The following is a 19019-nucleotide window of genomic DNA, read 5'->3' as shown; positions in this document are numbered from 1 at the left end:
GCCCCACTCAGACTCTGCCCACTACCAGATGACAGCCAGGGGGCCCACACCCTGCCCAGCAGTCAGCACTGGACAGCCAGGCTCCTCTGTCCTTGTGCTGGGCACCCCTCACATGGGCTGCCTTGTCTGGGGTTGGGGTGGGGGAGCTCAGGCCCAGGTGGGGCTGTGAACACAGAGGTGATACCGTCCACCCCTACCCTCGGCCCCTTGGGTGCCCTTAGGTGAGCCTGACAGCCTGTAGGGGTTTGGTCACTTGGTGAGACCAGGGAGAGGTGTCCTTTGCCTGCTCCCAGCCTGACGAGACACAACCATGAAGAACACAGATCCATGCAAGTGTTACCTGCTTAAAAGGCACTCAGTGCCACAGAGCAGTGCACAGCCTGAGAGCCAGGGCCAAGTGGGGTGGTGGCACCCGCCCAGTCTCCCCAAGGGATGAGTACCCCACTGCCCGGGGTGGGTGTCCTCAACTCAGGACTCTCGCTCCAGGATGGGCGGGGACAGAGGCCCTGACCACAGGGCAGCTTCTGGCTGCGAAGGTAGAAAGGGTGGAGCACAGACCACAGGCTGAAACGTGCCTCCACTCTCATCGTGTGCTTGGCCCTCCGGAGAGCGGGAATAGGCACCCACTTTGTAGAGCAGGACACTGAGCTCCGAGGGAGGTTAGGGTTGCCAGGGGTGTCGCAGCTAGAAAGTGGCAAGGCTGAGTCTGAGACTTGGCAGAGGTCACGCAGGGGTTGGGGCTGTCCCAGGATCCCGATGGATTCTTCCCATCCCCTCCTCCCCTAGGGATCCCCCGGGAGGAAGGACCTGGGTATGGGTTTGGGTGGAGGCACTGGGCCAAGCTGACTGGGGCTGGGGCTGGCCCAGAGAGATGCAGGGCCGACTAGGGATTCCTGGAGGACAGAGGTGCCCATGCCACAAGACATCCAGCATGTGGGGCACCGTGACGGCTCTGCAACCATGGCTCTAGGCCTGAGGCTAAGTGACTGGCTGTTCTCTAAGCAGCCAGGGGTTAGAAGCCCACATTCTGGGTTTGAGCCCTGTTCTCAGTGATAAGGTCGAGGGCAAGGGTGGGTAGAGCTGGGTGTGAATCCTTGCTTTGCCCTTTAATGCTGGGTGACCTTGAGCAAGTCACTTGGCGTCTCTGAGCCCCCATCTTTCTAAACAGGGACTGATTGCCCCTCCAGCTACTCACTCACAAGGAGAGATTTCAGGATGAACCTGCAGAGCTTGACATTGGCCAGAGCACCAACCTACCCACAGGCCACTGGAACAATGGGTCAGACTGGCCCAGTGTGGTCTGCAGGGCAGGAGACCACACCGATGGTGATGCTGAGCCAAAGTTCAGGGCTCTTGCCACCTGCTGCTTATCACACAAAGCACCTCTCTTGCTCTGGTGGCTGTGAGGGCTTAACCGGGCACAGGTATGTAGATCCAAGTGCCACACAGGAAGGAACAGGTCAGTGAATGGTGACGTTAAAGTTTGGGAGAAGGGGTAATTACTCAAGGTCATGAGTGGCCAAGTGGGGACCAGAACACGGTTACGTGGGCAGCCACCCACACTGGGTCCAACCTGCTGCTCCGCTGAATGAACTGATTGACCTGAACCAGCTCCCGTGGGGCTGACCCTCATCACCTGAGCTGGACCAGGTGGCTCTTCCTACCCCCATTTTGTAGATGGGCCGACAGCTGCTGGTTCTGTGGGCCAGGGGCCCTGTCTCTGGCCTCGTACAGGGAGGGGGTCTCAGTCCCAGCTCCCAGGCTCCCTGGGGAGACACGGGTTCCTCTGCCTCAAAGACCCATCCAGAGAAGCATCCCCTTACATGACCCTGGGAATAGGCCCCGCGTCCTCCCCTGGCGGCCAGTGCTGGCTCCAGGAGCAGGGCAAATATTTACCCTGATGGTTATCCAAACCGGCAGCCGCCCCGCCCCCCACATTCCTGGAATACATGTTCCCTGACCTCACCAAGCTGGGATGAGGGGTGGCAAGGGGAATCCAGACACAGGGAAGAGCCAGACCCAGGGTCCTGGACCTAGGTTCTGTCAGCCAGGAGGAAAAAGGTCAGCTGCAAGTTGTCTCTCTAGCCACTCACACACTAGGGAGGCCTCAGGTTGATCTTTTAGAGCAGGACATTGGCCAGAGCACCGACCTACCCACAGGCCACTAGGGTAGCAGGTTGGATCACCTCCGTGTGGTGTGTTGGGCAGGGGGCTACATTAATTCCACCTCTGGGCCTGCAGTTCAGTGCTGTCGCCAGGCCTCAGCTCCTTACACCTGCTGCCAATCACACACACACACACACACACACACACAAACACAAACACAAACACACACACACACATGCCCACTGTGCTCAAGGAGTGAGTGATTCAGCCTGCCACAAACACGTCACATTCTTTGGCCTGCCAAGGCCCTTCCTCAACAAGCTCTGAAGCTCTCACTGCCTCATCCATCCTCAGCACAATCCTATCACCAGGGAGCTGTAAGGTCCAGTTTATGGATGAAGAAACAGCCCAGTAGACACCAGCGGTCAAGCAGCTGAACGTGACAGGACGTCGCTGTCTGACCCCAAACCACACCTTCAACAGCTCTGCAGTCCCAGCTCTGCCCATTGGAACCGACTCCATCCTTCGATGCCCACAAGGACCACCTCCACCATGCTGCCTTCCCTGATAGTCTCCCCCAGGTGAGCGTTCCCTGCTGTGAATTCTGGACATCTGGATGGTGTTTCTTCCTTTCTCCCTGCATAATTAAAATTGGGTACCCAGTTATCTCCAGCTATGGGACCCTTGTCCTCACTCCAGGTACAGCAGGGTAGAGCCCAGAGGCTCCTGAAGTCCTGAGGAGACCTGAAATCCTGAGTCTTTTCACCAAAGAACAGTAGCTGCGGTTGGTTTCAAGGAACGGTTAAGAAAGTAGACCTAGGAAGCTGGTTGTTTGGGGTCCAGGGGAACTCCTGGCCAGGGCTGCCTGAGAATGACGAACTATTCTTAGTTCAAGTGAAGTCTGCCTTCACTTCCTCTGAGAAGGTTTCGAGCTGTTCTGACAGCCTGCTGACACCCAGGCCCCGGGAAGCCCAGCGCGTCTGGCCCGACTCTGCTCTGCAGACCCTCGCTGAGTGCCCCTCGGCTTCCCACCTCCCCTCTCCTGCATGGAATCTTCACAAGCGACGGGGGCAGGGCAGGCCGGCAGGTTCTGCTGAATGTAGTGTAGGTTTGGCGAGTCTGCTGTTGCGTCCTCAGGAATGCCCCCATGTGGGAAAAGCTCCCGTGGCCAGGAGACCACCTGGTGCAAGCCCAGGGCCGCACCCCAGCACCGTGCGGATGCAAAGAGGGTGCTGGGGAAAGGCAGGGACTCCCAGAGCCTCTCCACACACCTCACATCTCTGAGACTTGGGTTTCTCATTTGGAAAATATATATGGGCTACAAACGGACTCCTAGGTATGGTTCCTTCCTGTGTTCATTCATTCCATCCATCCACCTACTCATTCATTTCCTTCTCTCAGCAACTGACACTGCCTCTATGTGCCAGAGGAGAAAGAGAAGGAGAAGAGAAAAGAATAGGGGTGGATGGATGGATGGATGGGAAGAGAAAGAAAGGGTCTAAGGCCAACATCACCAGCCTGACTGCAAGGGTGTTCACACACTGTCTAATGCAAGGTGGGCAAGACTCAGAGTAATTCTAGGACAGAGTTCTAGAGGGAGTGTCCAGCTCAGCCTGGCAACCAAATGGGGGTTTGGGGCATCATCCTCTTGCGCAGAGTCTCTCAGGCAGGAGGGCACTCCTCCCGGGCAAAGGCCCAGAGGCTTGTCAGGAGAAAAGCCCCAGACTGAAGAGAGAATGAGAGGTGAAATCAGAGAGCAGGGGCAGATGCGTTCAAGGGCACATGCAGACACATCCCTGGGGCTCCTCCAAAGCTTCACCCAGAGCCCAGTTCAGATTTGTTGTGTTTTCAAGGCCAAGCTGGAATGGAGAATCCTCTCTCTCAAGGAGCATCACCCAGGCCCCAAGCAACGACACTCACCCACCCTGCCTCTCAGAGGTGCTCTGGTTCTTGGTGCACACAGGTACTTGTCCCCACTGTGCCACCAGCCCCTTGGTGTTGGGCTTGTGCAAAGGGGCAAAACTGAGACCAGAGAAAGGCGTATCTCTGGCACGTGGCTCACTCACATTGGAGCAAGAGGGAAGGGGCTCCCGTTTCCCCAAGGCACTGAATGACAATTTTTCCTTTAATCAAGGGATGGGGGCTCAACATGGGTGGAGGGTGCACAGTGTGACTCCAGGTTCTAACACACCAGACTTGAGTGCTCTGCTACTTACTCAGCTGTGATGCTGGGCAAGAGACTTAGCCTCTCTGGGCCTCAGTTTCCTCATCTGTAAAATGGGGATAATGAGTCGCTCCTCTTAGAGAGTCGTAAGGACTTAAGATTATGCCCACACTGCACTAGCAGAGAAAGTGCTCAGGAGATAGGGACTGTCACTGTTCTCACTGGCTCAGGTTTGCTGCCAAGGGCAGACTTGGGGTCTTGCCCGGAGTAGAGCACTGGATCTCTTATCAAAGAGATGGAGAAAGACCCAGGCCTCTGGGAAGATGAATCTTGGCTCCAGGTCCCTTATGAGGCTGACTTAGGAGCTGACCCAGTGGGTCTGCTCCCCAGAGATGAGCTTTCTGAGGGCTACCAGCTCCCAGGAGGGGGGCCCCCAATCCCTCCCCATAGAACAGCCAAAGGTGTTGAACATCCTCCAGGTACAAGCTCTGTGCCGGGTGCTCCCTTCCACACCCATCATGTCATCAGTCCCCATGTGTGGGAAGAGCCTTCCCAGGGGCCAGGGTCTTGCCCAGAGGGGCAACCCACTAGAGCTGGCCAAACCACAGCCCCTGCCACCCAGCTGGGTGCTCGCAACTCCCAATGCCGATGATCTAAACTGAATTTTCTGCCTGTGGCTCCTCTTAGGGGCTTTGTTTCTTGCACCTGCCCACTCTGCTTGGGGTAGCCTGGCCCTGCACTGCCCATCTGAGGGCGGCCCTGGAGGAACACCCCTCATCTCTGTCCCTGTGATACCCCCGACCCCTGCAGCATTCATGGGGCCTGGCAGAGGCTCTCAGGAGAGTCCGTGGAGGTCCTCAGTCTAAGCCTGCCAGCAAACAGAGGAGGGGACATAAGTCTGGAGAGGGACAGGGTGGGCCAGGGACCAGGAGGGGAACCCAGAACAGCTCTGGTTGGAGGTTGGACTGAGGAGCTGAGGACTCATGAGCAAGTCAGCTGTCCCCCCAGATCTCAGTTTCCTCCTCTGGGCTAACACTGGCTAGAGGATTGGCTGAGCTGACACGACAGCATGGTTGGCGCAGGACCGGGCAGCCCCAGCTGCCGTCCGCTCCGTGGGGTGGCCTGGACTCCAGGCTGTGCTCCCTCCACTTGAGAGGGCAGCGGGAAGGTCAGGAGGCTGAAGGGCACGGGCACTCCCAACGGCACAGGCAAAATGCCTAGCACCAAGCGTTCCTGACGATCCCCTTCCTGGGCCGGGGGCCAGCCCCCAGCAGTCACACTCCCCAAACAGGCATCCCTCTGGGATTCTGGCCACACGTGGGCCAGGCCAGTCTGAAGCAATGGCCGAGGCCCAGGTTTACAAATGTCAGACAAAGGAGAACACTGTTCTTGCTTGCAGGAGGTGGCCAGCCTGAGCACGGGCACTAAGATCACCTAGGTCTGGATGTAATCCTGGTTCTTCTGCTTGCAAGCCATGTGGCCTTAGCCCAGTCCCTGCACCTCTCCCTGCCTCAGTTTACTCAACCGTGCAATGGGGAGGGAGGTTTACCTGGGGTAAGTGCATGGCTCAACCCCAGCCCTTGGAGGAGGCAGGCCACGGGAGCTCTTGCTGTTTGTAGGGATGCTAGCCCTCCCTGCAAGGGCAGCCCGGTGGTGGTCTGCAGGGCTGCTGCTGGGCAGGCTGAGGAAGAAGGGGGCTGCAGGGCGTGTTCATCACCAAACTACTCTGTAGCCTGTCCCAAGATGCTCCACCAGTGCAGCTGTCCAGGGAAGTCTGATCCCAGATCTTGCTTACACCAAGGTGGGCTCCTCTGGCATGTACCCTCCCCGACCTGGGCAAGTGCCCTCTGATGCCTTGGAGCCTTCATCTTCCATCTGTAAAGTGGGAGGACTGATACTTGCCCAACGCCTCAGGTTGCTAGAAGGACTCTAGGAGATAGGGGATGTGGCGATGGGCTGTGAGGAGGCTCCCTGTTCTGTTCCATATGCTGCCTGCCTTGACTGATCCTGCCTTCCTGGGCAGCCCCAGGGCCCAGCCCTGTCTGAGCCATCGTGCACTCAGAGCATGTCCTGGGGCCCCACCAGCCCCCACGGGCACTGAGGACCTCCCCAGGTGCTGCCCAGCTGAGGCCATCAGCACTAACCTAGGATACCCCTTCTTCTCCCTTGAGTCTGGGGTCTCCTTGTGTTCATTCAGAAAAAGGGGCTCCCTCAGCCCAGCAACTTGGTGGGATTCTTGGGGGAGCCACCCCCCACCTGCCCATCAATACTTGGGACTGACTGACAGAAACTGCCCTCTGGGACTGGACCCCTGGACAGGCTAAAAGGAGGGGCCAAGGCCAGCCCCAACCAGGGGTGTCTTCTTACTGTCGCCCACAGCACCCAGCACGGGGCTGGCCCCTAGCATGTTTGCTGGAGGGATGAATGAGCAGTGATGGGAGGGGTGGTGTGAAAACAGATTTAGATCAAAGAACACCGCAGCTCACACTTGCACAGTGCTCACTACATCCACCCCAGGCCTGTCTCTAACAGACACTGTCTACGCTGCTTAACCCATTTAGTACCCATGGCAATTCTACAAAGTGGGAATGGCATCCCCATTTCACAGATGAGGAAACTGAGGCTCAGAAACATGAAGTCATTTGCCCACAGTGTTAGAAAGTGGCAGAGCTAGATTCAGTGTAGGCGCAGGGCTCCAGAACCCACGTGCTGGTCCACAGGGCAGCCTGGGGGCCCTGGGGAGGGTGGAGAGAGCAGCCACCCAGACCTGAGCTTCCTACCCAGGCTCCAGGCCCTGCCCCAGGGATTTAACTGGTCTGGGGTGTGCTACCTTTTAGAGCTGCCCTGGATGTCGCATATAACAGGAGCTGAGAACTCCTGGCAGCCCCACCCTCACTTTTCAACAGGGAGGGAGGGAACACATCCAAAGTCACCCTGCTTGTTGGCGGAGCCTGGGACCTGGAGTCCAGGTCCCCTGACTTCTCCGTCGTCGGCTCTGAGCTCTTGGAAACAGCACCGTCGTCCCAGCAGAGCAGCCCACAGGCGCAGACGCGTGTGGGAGAGGCGAGGCAGACAGGCGCAGGGAAGCCAGATGACACACAGGCCCAGCAATTCCTGACTCACAGCCACCCATCCCGTGACTCCACCCACCGCCAGTGTCCCCACCCTGGCTCACACTCCACAGCCCACTGCAGCCTCCGGAGTCCCCTCCCATTTAGGATCAGAAAGCCACAGAAGGAGGAAGGAGCAATGGGGCCCCACCCAGGGCTGGGTGGGAAACCCAGACAACTCGAGCCAGGGGGGGACTCCGGGACACACAGAGGAAGCGGCATTAGCACTGACCCTACCCTCCCTGCAGTGCCCCACACCCTCCCAGCCTGTGCTGGCCAGTGCCCTGAAGACCCTGTGCCCAGTGGACAGAACAGAAGGGGAACCAAGGCCTGCTCAGCCCAGCTGGCATGGACACCCACCAGGCTTAACTCTCTTAGCCATGTGACTCCCTTTAGATCAGGGTCCCACACCTGGTAGAGCATGCTGCCACCTCCTCTCCCTGAGAGTGCATTACTCTACTGGCCAAGAACCTTCAATGGCTCCCCCTTGTCTACATGGGTCCAGTTCTAACTCTTCAACCTCATGTCCAAGGTTCCAGCCTGACTATGACCTGTGGTGTCTGGACCTCCCACCTACGCACTCTGCTCACCTTAATCCTGCTGCCAGGAATGCCCCTATGCCTGTGGCCTGACACAATGGGACACCTACCGAGGGGCCACAGGACTCAGATACTGCATTCACTGAATCTCAAGGACTCCTCACAGCTCCCTGGCTCTGAAGGGCCCATTTGACAGATGCAGATGACAAGGCTCAGAGCGGCAATGTGTCCAAGGCCACTGGAGGCTGAGCTGTCACCACACTACAGGCAGGGGCTTGGCAGCTCAGTCTGCCCTGTTGCTGACAAGCTTTCAGCTGGTCCAAGAGCTCAGGGTGGTCCCAAGTCTGACAGCTCATCCACTGTCATAGTGACTTGGGTCTGCTCACCTTGGCTTCCTGACCCGCCCTCTGCCTCCCTTTGGGAAGAGGCTGCAACCCTGCTGATACTGAGCTGGGCTTAGGCTGGGGGCGCCTGGCTGGAGGAGGTGGGTCATGAGAAGCTGTGCAGCATAGTGGCCAAGAACGCGGACTCTAGGGCCAGCTGCCCAGTTCAATCCCAATGTAACTACCCAGGGCATGTGAATTCACCTCTCCGTGCCTCAGTTTCCACCTCTGGGAACAGGGACGATAGGAGTCGTGACCTCACAGACAGAGGTGCTATCATGGTGAACACGCAGTCCTGCAGCTGCAGGTCGGAGCAGCACCTCCGCAGAGTGCTACAGAAGGGCTTGGCTCTCTTAGTATCATTGCCCTGTTCCTCCCGACACTTAGGCTCACCATCACAACCAAAGGAAAACCGAGGGCCTCAGAGCACCTACGAGGAGGGAGGAGGAAGGTGGGAGGGGGGTGGGAGAACCTGCCCCTCAAGCACTGCCCCCTCCCCAGTTTCTGGCCCACAGGGTGCTACCCCAGCCCACCTGCCTGAGCAGAGCAGAGCAGAGAGACCCAGCACATTCCACTGTTCAGCTCCTGGGAGAAGGGAGAAGGGAGGCTTCCTTCCCGGGCAGAGATACCCAGGTTTGCACCTGTGTTGTCTGAGATGGGATGACCCAGAGAGGGGCCGTGCCAGAATCACTACCCCTGGCCCCCATGGGGACACTGACAGTCACCCACTTCTCTCTCCCTGCTTGGGGGCCATTCCAGACACTGTGCCTGCTGGTTGGAGACAGAGATGTCTGAGATGCATGAGGGGGGATCTGGGGCAGTGAACCCCAAACCCACTGTCCTTAAAGGGTAGAGATTCATCCCACCCTCAAACCTTTTATCCCATGGGAGGCTCATAGCTGGGAAAAGCTTCTTCCTCTCCCCTTTCTTTCTACAGATGAGGCCCAGAGTGGTTGAGTGACTAGCCCACATGCACCAGCAAGCTGGTGGTGGATCCCAGACAAAAACTCGGCTCTCTGGGCTCCCAGGCCTGGTCCCACTCTGAGGTTCCTCCTTCCCATAAAGGTGACTGACCATCTAGGAGAAGATAAGTCACCAGCATGGGTGGGTGAGGGGTGGGCGTAGGCCCTGAGCTTCCACCAACGGGAGGCCCTGGGAGGGGGTCAGAACAGGTCAGAGGCAGGGCAGCTGCGAGCCTGAGGCCCTTCCTTTCTCAAGGGGGCATGATTCCTGGCAACAGCTCCCACGGGAAGCAGCAGAAGCGCCACCCGCGGGAAACACGGGGTGGGACAAAGGGGGTGCCGGGCAGGGTTTCCTGTTGGGTGGGTGACCTGCGTGGCTGCAGCCCTGGGGCCAGGCCAGGGTTGGGCTTCGCCTCATCCCTGGCTCAGGCCCAGGCCACCCTGGGTCCCATCCTCCAGGCCTGCCCTGGCTTCCTGTCCCACTGGCCCCACCCAGCCCAGGAGGGAGGCAGGGCCCCGTGGAGGCCTCCTCAGAAGCACCAAAGTTTTCTGGGGCAGGAGTGGGCAGGCTGCCCCAGCCTGCTCAGTGACATTTGGCCTCTGACCTCTAGACCTCCAGCTCTTTGTCTTCCAGCAAGAAGCCTGAACAGAAAAGCACCCCTGGGTTTTACCCCCAGGAGCTCATGACTTCAGGCATAGCTGAGCGGAGGCTGCAGGAAGTAGCCCCTCCTTGAGGATTGGATCAATGTCTTTCCCCACTCTGGGCAGAGGGGCAGGGTCACTTCCAAGGAGCCATGCCTAAGGGACCAGGACAGTGGGAGAAGCTGAAGAGGGATGGATCTCAGGCCTCAAAGACAGAAATTCCCAAGGGTCAAAGGTGAAGAACAATGTGGTACCTTCTGCAGGAGGTGTGGCATCCCCGTCGGGCAGGGCAGCCCCCACACCAGGAACAATATGATATCAAACAATGGGCACAGCACCCAGAGTAAGAACCCTTCATATCACCCCTAGTTTTTGACGCTTGGATCCTTAAAAGTGTCAGGTGTCTGGGTGGGATGGGAGCTCAGCCCAGGACCTGCAGGGTCACCCATGGTCTCCAGGTGATCTGAACACATTCCATGTGCCTCAGGAGCTGGGGACTCACCTGTCTACAGGTGGGGTTGTGGTGGGAGTGGAGAAGTTAATGGCCTGGCCCAATGAAGTGGAAGAGGTTTGAACAAAGGCCCTCAGCCCAGGGCATAGTCTATGGGAGGCAGGAGAATCCCCGGTCTTTCTCAAGGCTGCTTGGCAAACAGGCGACTCAGAGAGCAAACAGGCCAGAGAGTGCGGAGGAATCTTCCAGCGGCTGCTGGCCCACCATGGACAAAGGGCTCTTGTAGCTCAGTGTTGGGGAGGAGTGCAGACTGGAGGCGGTCTGGGCTGACTGGGGCTGGGCCTGGCCTGAGATCACCCTGGGGACAGAGACGGAGCTGGGAGCCAGGTCTCCCGCTTGCTCCATGGGCAGCCCCAGGGCCTCCCTAGGGCCATTCTGGGAAGGGGGGCTGCTCGCTTGGGCAGGGGCTGCCTTTGGCCTCACCTCGCTGCCCAATGCAGGACACTGATGACATGTCCAGTGATGACTAGTCCAATCAAACAGGCCCTGAAGGAGGTGTCTGAGGGCCCAGTCTGTCGCTCTGCCTAGAAGCACTGAAGCTTGGGAGGGACCAGGTCAGGGGGGCTAAAGGGGTGGGCCTGAGGTGACTGGGGTGGAAGAGAGAAGCCAGACTTCAGCCTGGTGGGTGCCCAGGGAAGAGGTTACCAGGAAGAGTTACTAAGACGGCCATGGGGAAGTAATGAGCCTCTGATCCTGGGGGCATGCAAGCCAAGGCTGGGGATACACAGGCTTTAGAACCACCCCAGCCACAATCCACTTTCAGTCATGGGTGACAGGATGGCCGGTCTGTGCCACCAGCTCAACCAGTGGCCGCTCCACCTCCATTCCTTTTCTGGGTTGAAATTTTCCAGCAGTATTAGAATGGCCTCGAGCTCATGAGCCCGGGGGACCCTTCCAGGTTGAACAGCCCCAAATCTTATCACAACAGAGACAAGGTTTGACAGTGCTCTCTGTGCCCCTCATCCTGGGCACCTGGTGGAATCGGCCTCAGACCCTCTAAGGAAAATGTATCTGCGCTTGTCCAGAACCCGGGGCAGCCTGTGGGGTCAGCCGCACCCAGATCCCCACCCAGTGGCTGCCTCTCCCTGGGCCTCAGCTCAGCCGGGACCCTCAGCCCACCTTGAGATGTTGCTGATGCTGGCCTGGCAGTGAGCATCTCCAGGGCAAGAGATATGTTTTTCACTAAGCACAGACCTGGCACAGTCTTGGCTGCCGGGAAATGTTTGTCAAAGGAAGGAGAGAAGTAGCAGTGGGGAAGGGGCACAAACAGACACTTAGGTAGGCTCTTAAAAAGTGCAGCCCCCAAAGGCTACGATAGCCCTCCTCCTCGAGGATTCGGGGGACTGTGCCCTCTGCAGCTAAGACACAGCCTGAAAGCCAGGTAAACATGGAGGAAGGAGAACCGAGCCCCTGCTCAAAGGATTCCGCTGAGCCGTTTCTCTGGGGCTCTGCTGCCTGCGTGGGCTCAGAGAAGGCCCCAGACGCCCCGGCTCTGCACTCTGCTCACACTGCTCTGGAAGCCCAGATCCGACTCCCTCCTCTCTGGAGGATGGACACCCTCACCCCAGCTGCGTGGTCCACCAGGGACTCAGTGTTGTCTCTCACCTTCCCTGATGTCCCCTGCCCAATGTTGAGGTTCCATCCTCCTGGAATGGCAGCGGGTGGCACGTGGCTGCTTCCTGACAAAAACACAGGGTCTTTGCAGTGAAGGGTGATCCTGCCCACTTGACAGGAGGAAAATACGTCCCAGGTGCGGGGGCCCACAGATGTTCTGGAAGAGCTGGGTGCTGACAAGCCCCAACACCAAATCTGGAGGCCTAAGAACTCCAGGAACCGGCTCAGGGCAGGCTTCTGCCCCTGGTGATCCTTACATCCACTGTCCCCGCCAGTGTGGCCCCCTCCCCTGGCTCCCTGGCTCAGCCTCCTGGCTGCAGCCGGCCTGAACTGCTTACTTAGACAAACAGGGAAAGAAGCCACATGACTGGCTAAGGTTTCCTGAACCAGGGACACACGCACGCGCGCACACACACACACACACACACACACACAGCCACTTGTGGCAGGTCAGGTGGTCATGCGGCCCAGCAGGGCAGAGACTGGGCCAGTGCTCAGGTTTCCATGTGTCTGAAGGACAAGTGACCGGGCCTGCTTTTCTTCACCCAGAAGAATGCCTTCTCCAAACACTAGTTTTGTGCTTCCTGGCCGTGTCAGGGCCTTGCAGGAGGGGAAGAGCAGAGGGCGGGGAGGAGGGGGAGGAGGAGGGGGAGGAGCATGCGCCCGGCCCTCAGCCCTCAGCCCTAGGCCCTTGGCCCTGTCTGGTGTTTTCCTTCCGCCCTCCCCACCCAGAAGGCAGATGCCTGCTGGGAAACTGTGGCCGCCCAGCCACTGGCTGTGGGGAGAATCCCAAAGCCCAGTGTTTGGACTTGGGGTAGGAAGGGAGCCGGGGCTCAGAGGGGAGTCTCTGAGTGAGTCAGTGACAGGCCTGTCGGGCCTGGTACCCAGAGCAGCGGTTTCCAGCTGGAGTCCACGGCCCGGCCCTGGGGGCATCCAGGGTGGGAGAAAGGGTATGAGAAGGGTGTGTCTAGACCAACTTGGAAGGAGCAGCTCTGCCTTTGGTTTGTTGTTTGGGAAAGGTCTGGGGATCAGCGTCTCGAGGGTCTTCCAGCTTTGGGGCTCTGTGCCTCAGATGCGTCCTCAGAACAGCAGGCCTGTCCAACTTCACAGACCTGAGAACGGCCCCCGAAGGAGAGAGAGGCCACATCTCCTGATAGGCAGGGCTGAGAGCCATCCGGAGGGGACGGCCACCAGCTCTGTCGGGGTCTGTGGCCGGTTCCCACCCCTCCCTGGCCTCAAGCCTGACATCCGCCACCCCAGCAGCACAGAAACCCACTGCCGAGGCACCTTAGGAAAGCCACAAAGAAATGAGGGTCGTGGCCAAGAGGTGTCAAATGAAAGCCAGTTCCAGTCAGGCTGCCTTGCTAAGCCTTCTTCATAGGTTATCTCCCTGAATCCTCACAACCCTACGAGGTAGGTAATGTCGTCACCCCATTTTACGGACGAAGGATCAGCAACCCAAAGATCACACCATTAATAAATACAGATTGGGATGTGTACCCAGAGAGTCCACCTCTAGAATCCATGCCCTTAACGACTTCCCACGTTCCAGCGACTGGGCCCCCAGCACTGGGTGAGGCCCGTCCTCTATAGCACAATTGATAATGATTCTGAGGGCTGGGGCCTGGGTTCTTCAGGGATGCATACCCAGCTGGCCCAGTTCTCATCCTGTCTGTCCCAGGCATACACAGAAGCAGCCCTACACACGGCTTCTGTGAAGATCTACGGGGTGAAGAGGAAGGGGTTGGAGGGATGAGAGAGGGGAAAAGTTGGGGAAGGGGGGATGGGGGTACTAACAAGGAGAGAGAGAGGAAGAGAGGGCTAGGATGGGGGCGGGAGAGGGTGGAGAAAGAGAGAAGAAACAGAAGAATGAGCGAGAGGGGAGTGATGGAGAAATAGAAAGAGAGGGAAGGTGGGGTGATGACAATGGGAAAGAGGGCAGGAGGGAGGGAGACACAAAGCCAGAAAGAGCAGAGGGAAATAGGAAAGGGAGAAGGAGGAAGAGGCAGAAGGGAAGGAGGGAAGAAGGAGAGAAGGTGGGACGGGATCCGCGGGAAAAGGCAGGGAAAGAAGAAGGCAGGAGCGAAGGAGGAAAGGGGGTGGGCAGACAAGGGTCAGGAAGGGAGAGGGCCTTGGAAAACAGAAAGACAGAGGGAAAGCAAACCCGCCCACCCGAACATTAAATACCTAACAGGAGATGACAAATCAAATGGGAATTACTGCGGTAAAAACATAATTAGAAACTTGATTGAAGTTAAACAGAATTTACATAACACTGCAAATTAACTTTACAGGGAAACTATTCTCTGGGAAGGCAATGAAAAGGCATTTCATTAGTAATCTATATTTAAACAATAGGCACAATGGAGCTTTCTGATGAGGAGCTTGGTGCCTTCAACCCGAGAGAGTGCCAAATGCTGCCAGGGAACAGAAGGCAGCGGATACTCTGAGAGGAAGTGGGCAGCGTCCAGGCCGGGATCCCAGGGCCTGCAACAGGGGGTGGGCGTGGGTGGACACAGTGGGCCAGATCAGATTCTGGTATAGGTTGTGCCCCTGACTTGCTGAGTGGTCCCAGGCAACTATCTTACCTTCTCTGGGCCTCTGTTTCCTCATTTACAAAATGAGGAAGTTGGAGAGGTGGTTTACATGAAGGTGCCTGCAAATGAATATTTTAGGAGAGCTCTGGAGGTGGGAGAAGGCAGCGCTAAGAGTGTGAGCTTGGGGGTTCAGATGGACCCAGTTCAAAGCTTCATCCTGCCACTTATTAGCTGTGACATCAGGCAAGCCTCTTCCTCTCTGGCCCTGGTTTACCCATCTGTTCAATGGAGGTATGTCCCCTCCCGCCCGACGTTACCCAGGCCGTGGAAGGATTTAGGGAGAGATTCAGTGGGGATAGGCTTAAAGAAAAGTGAGTCTAAAGGCACAGGATTACTTGCCCCATCCGCCTGGCACACTAATTAGATTACCCACAGCCTCCTGCCCCTGGCCTGCCAAGGAGCCTCGCATTGTCAGAGCTGCTTCCCACGACCCCCCTAGTCCCCGATGTGGAGTCAGAGGCACATCTCCCAGAGCAACCCCGGGAGGTCACCTGCCTGGCCCCGTCCTACACTCAGTGTAGAGAAGTCTCCGGGCCCTTTGCCACATCTCAGGGCACATCGGGCTGTGTTTACCAGGGCAGATGGACTGGACTGTGCCCCTGCAGCCAGCTGGCCGGCCACACGCTCTCTCCCCACCTCCCACCCTGCCTCAAATGCCTGGGAAGCCCCTTCTCAGCCTCCAGGCAGTGGCTCCTCCCTGCAGCCTTCCCTGACCGAGTGGTGGCCATTCTCTCCACTGAAAGCTGAGTGCTGAGTGTGAAACACCCCAGACGCACAAAGGTGGACGCCTTCCCCAACTCAAACACGCATACATTTGCCCACCAAAGGCAGTGAGCTCCTCTGCTCTGTGAGCCTGAGTGGGCAGCTCGGACCCACACTCGTAGTGCAGGAAGTTTCTCCAGTTTCTTTTAAGATAAAGGCTCCAGGCAGTGCTTAGAGATTTAATAGGAAGCTGTTGGGTGCCCGTTCCCCTGCGGACAACTCAGAAGCTGCTGCCTCCAGCCCTGTGTTTTCAGACTAGTTCTCTAGGCAAGGGGGAGGTCTCCTGGGCCCAAGAGCCCCAGAGGGGCATGGGAGGAGGTCAGGAGAAGTACGTGAAGCTTCTTAAAACAAAGTGGAAAGTATGCAGACATCAGCTGAGATCTGAGAGTGCCAATCAGGATGACAGGGAAGGTCCCCAGATATGGGCTCACCCACAGCCCAGCCAGACACCCACGGGCCCTGGCTTCTGCGTGGCCAGGTGTGGAGACAGGAGCTGCTCTGGTCCCTCCACCCTCTCCATCACCCCTCTCCAAATATGGCTCCTTTATTGAAGCCTCTGAGCCTCTGTTATGCTATTCCCTCTACCTGTAGTATTCTTTCCCTGCTTTGCCAGCAAAATCTTCCTCGTCCATGAAGAGCCATTCCCTCAGTTCTCCTCCGCCCTCCCCGGCTGCACCTTCTCCATCTCCTTGGCTGTCTCCAACCCATCTTCCCTCCCTCTAAGGGCTGGATGCTCTGTGACTCAGACTCAGGCTTCTGATCCACGCACTCCCAAGATGACCTCATCAGCCTCACAGCTTGCAACACTATCTACACACGACAGCTCCCACATTTATGTCTCCAGTCGGGACCTCTCTCTGCCTCCCAGACTCATATATCTAACTGCCTTTTCAAACTTTCCATTTGGATGTCTCAAAGCATCTCAAACTTAACAGGTCTAAAACACAACTCCTCGGCTTCCTTCAGCCCTTCCTGCTGCCATCCCTGGATGAGTAAAGCAACCACCTCTGTTCTCCCAGGGGCTTTTGTCCCAAACGCAAGAGCCTTCCTGGACTGTCCCCTCTTCTCTTGTCCTCCATTTCTAGTCTACCCACAAGCCTGTCTGCAAGGTCTCTGAACTACAGTCAGACTTTGATGGCTTCCCATCCCTTCCCAGGCAACCTCAGTCCAAGCCACCACCACTTCTACCTGGATGTGGGCAACAGCTTCTCAGCCATCTCCCTGCTCTACTCTTGCCCGCCTATGTGAGTGGGTGCCCCAGGATCTCTCTGATTCCCCCTCCTACCCCTCACTTCCCTCCTTCCACATGGCATCCCTGCTACTTCCTTGAACGTGCCAAGTGCACCCCGGTTCACTCTCTCCTTGCATTCTCGTCTCTGTTCAAATGTCACCTTGTCAGAGGCCTTCCTTGACCATCCTTTGTCAAAGAATGTTTTACCTCATCCCATAGTCTGTTTCTTTACTTGGCTAATTTCCCTTCTTAAAACTTAGCATCACCTGACATTATATATCACATTTTAGGTATTTATTGTCCATGTCTCCTCATGAGAATGAAAGCACCATGAGGAAAGGGAGTTTTGTCAGTTTTATTCCCTGCTGTGTCTCCAAAACATCAAGTGGGTCCCAGCACAGAGACTTTCTCAATAAACAATTGGGGCATGAATAAATGAACAACGCCACCTCCTCCGGGAAGCGCTCCCTGAATGCCCGCCTGCAGAACCAGCACGTGGCCCCACCTCCCTTCCCCATGAGGTCTCAGACACTACAGGAGCCTGAGCACTGAACTTCTGGAATTGGGCCTGGATCTGAGATCACATGTCAGCCTCCATCCCAGATCGCACCATCTCAAGGCAGGGCTGGATCTGATCTATCTTCAAAGCCCAGCCCTTAGTTTAGGACTGGCTTGGCACAAGAGTCAGTGAGTGTTTGATGTGTGAATTAATGAGTAAATGGATGGTTGGAAGAATGGGTGGATGAATAGATGAGTAGATGGATGGCTGGATGAGTGAATGAAAGGATGGTTGCGGGGGAGGATGATGAATGGATGGATAGAGGGGAGGTTGGTTGGGTGGGTAGGAGGATGTAAAAATGGGTAGGTGAATGATGGATGATGGGTGGATAGGTGGATGGATGGGTCCCACCATGGGCACGCAATAAACACTGGTGGTTTATTGGGCTCAACAGCCAGACTTCTCTGGGGAGGATGGACCAGACCAGTGTAGTGTGGTAAAAGTAAAAGTATAGAGGCTGATATGGCAAATAGGATAAAGCTGAGCTGCTATGGTGTGGCCAGAGCTTGCTGTGGGACCCCTGGCAGGCCCAGTAATGTCCTTGTGCCGTGGTCTCATGGTCTAAAAATGCAGATAATAATTCCTTTTTTGTTGGTTTTTTTTTTTTTGAGGGGGAATTAGGTTTAATTAATCAATTAATTAATTAATTAATTTATTGGAGGTACTGGGGATCGAACCCAGGACCTTGTGCATGCTGAGCATGTGCCCTACCACTGAGCTATTCCCTTCCTGCCCAAATAATTTTTGCTCAGAGCTGCCAGGGAGATCACTATAGAGTTTCAAATCCTGCCGCAAAGGAGACCACAACCACATCTCCAGGGAGACACATCCCCAGCGTGGTCTGCCTTAGAAAATCCTCTCTTCGCAAGCCCTGTCTGGCCCCGTGGCTTTAATGCTATACCTACAAGGGCTAAGACCCTTAGCTCTGTCCCCAGAGTTCAAACTGAGTCAGGCTGTGAAGATGGCTTAACTCCAAGTAACAATGAGGCCCAAGTGGTTCACAGTATCCTTGAGAACTGGAGTAAATGGGGGACCCATTTTAGAGATGGACAGACTGAAGCCCAGAAGCATTCTGTGCAGGACATACTCAGGAGTTTCAGAGGAGCCCTGAAGCCTGGCTCAAGGAGGGCTGGGTGAAAAGGCTGATAATCCTGGCTTGGGCCCCACCCCATCACTACCGGACTGCGCAACCTCGCCCCAAGCCAGGTTTCAGGTGAAGGTGGTGGTGTGGCCTGGGCATCAGGGCATCAGGGGTCTGCTATTACCTTTCTAGGTCTGGCAGCTGAGTGATGGATGGCGGTTCTAATCCTCACACCCCTCGCAGCATTGGTCTGATGCCAACGGGCCTCCTCCTCCTGGTCCTGGGTACACAGGGAGAGAGACAGGACACATGTGAGCGGCCGGGGGCGCAGACTGCAGTCCGCTCCCTCCCACCTCTGTCCCACCGGCGGCCTAATCTTGGTGGCCGCTTGGGCCATTTAAGCACGTCCCAGGATGCCTGATTTATCAGAGCCAGCTGTCTTCCCCACCCTCTGGTGCTCCAACCAGCAAGCCAACTCCTCCTAGTGGGATTCTTAAAAAAAATTTCAAATCTGTGTAAGTTTTGATTCTTCTGGGGCTCAGGGCCTTTGTGTTGTCTTTTTCTTCCTGGTGAGAAAGGCAGAAAGCCATGGCCTTCCTGGGCGGCCCCCAGGCAGGGTGACAGGGAGAAGCTGCCGGGGGTATTTTTAGCCGGGCGTCTAAGCCCTCGCCGTGCCCTCCTCCCTGCGCCGTGCCTGGCTTCGGGGAATTATCTCACACGGCCGCCGGCAGCCACTTCCAAAGCCACTCTTTGACCCC

General features: G+C 56.8%; 1 protein-coding gene across 5 annotated transcripts in view; it reads right to left on the bottom strand.

Moving 5' to 3' along the window:
* Window positions 1–19019, bottom strand: part of ZMIZ1 (zinc finger MIZ-type containing 1) — a 228790-nt gene that overhangs the window by 143973 nt on the left and 65798 nt on the right. For all 5 annotated transcript variants that reach the window (XM_074374304.1, XM_074374299.1, XM_074374300.1 and 2 more), the window contains exon 3: window positions 18446–18541. The gene's annotated coding sequence lies outside the window, so the exon portion shown is untranslated. The remainder of the gene's footprint in view (window positions 1–18445; window positions 18542–19019) is intronic.

The sequence above is a fragment of the Camelus bactrianus genome, chromosome 11, assembly GCF_048773025.1.
Source record: "Camelus bactrianus isolate YW-2024 breed Bactrian camel chromosome 11, ASM4877302v1, whole genome shotgun sequence".
NCBI classification, from domain to species: Eukaryota; Metazoa; Chordata; class Mammalia; order Artiodactyla; family Camelidae; genus Camelus; species Camelus bactrianus.
This window is presented reverse-complemented; position numbering and strand designations above follow the sequence as displayed.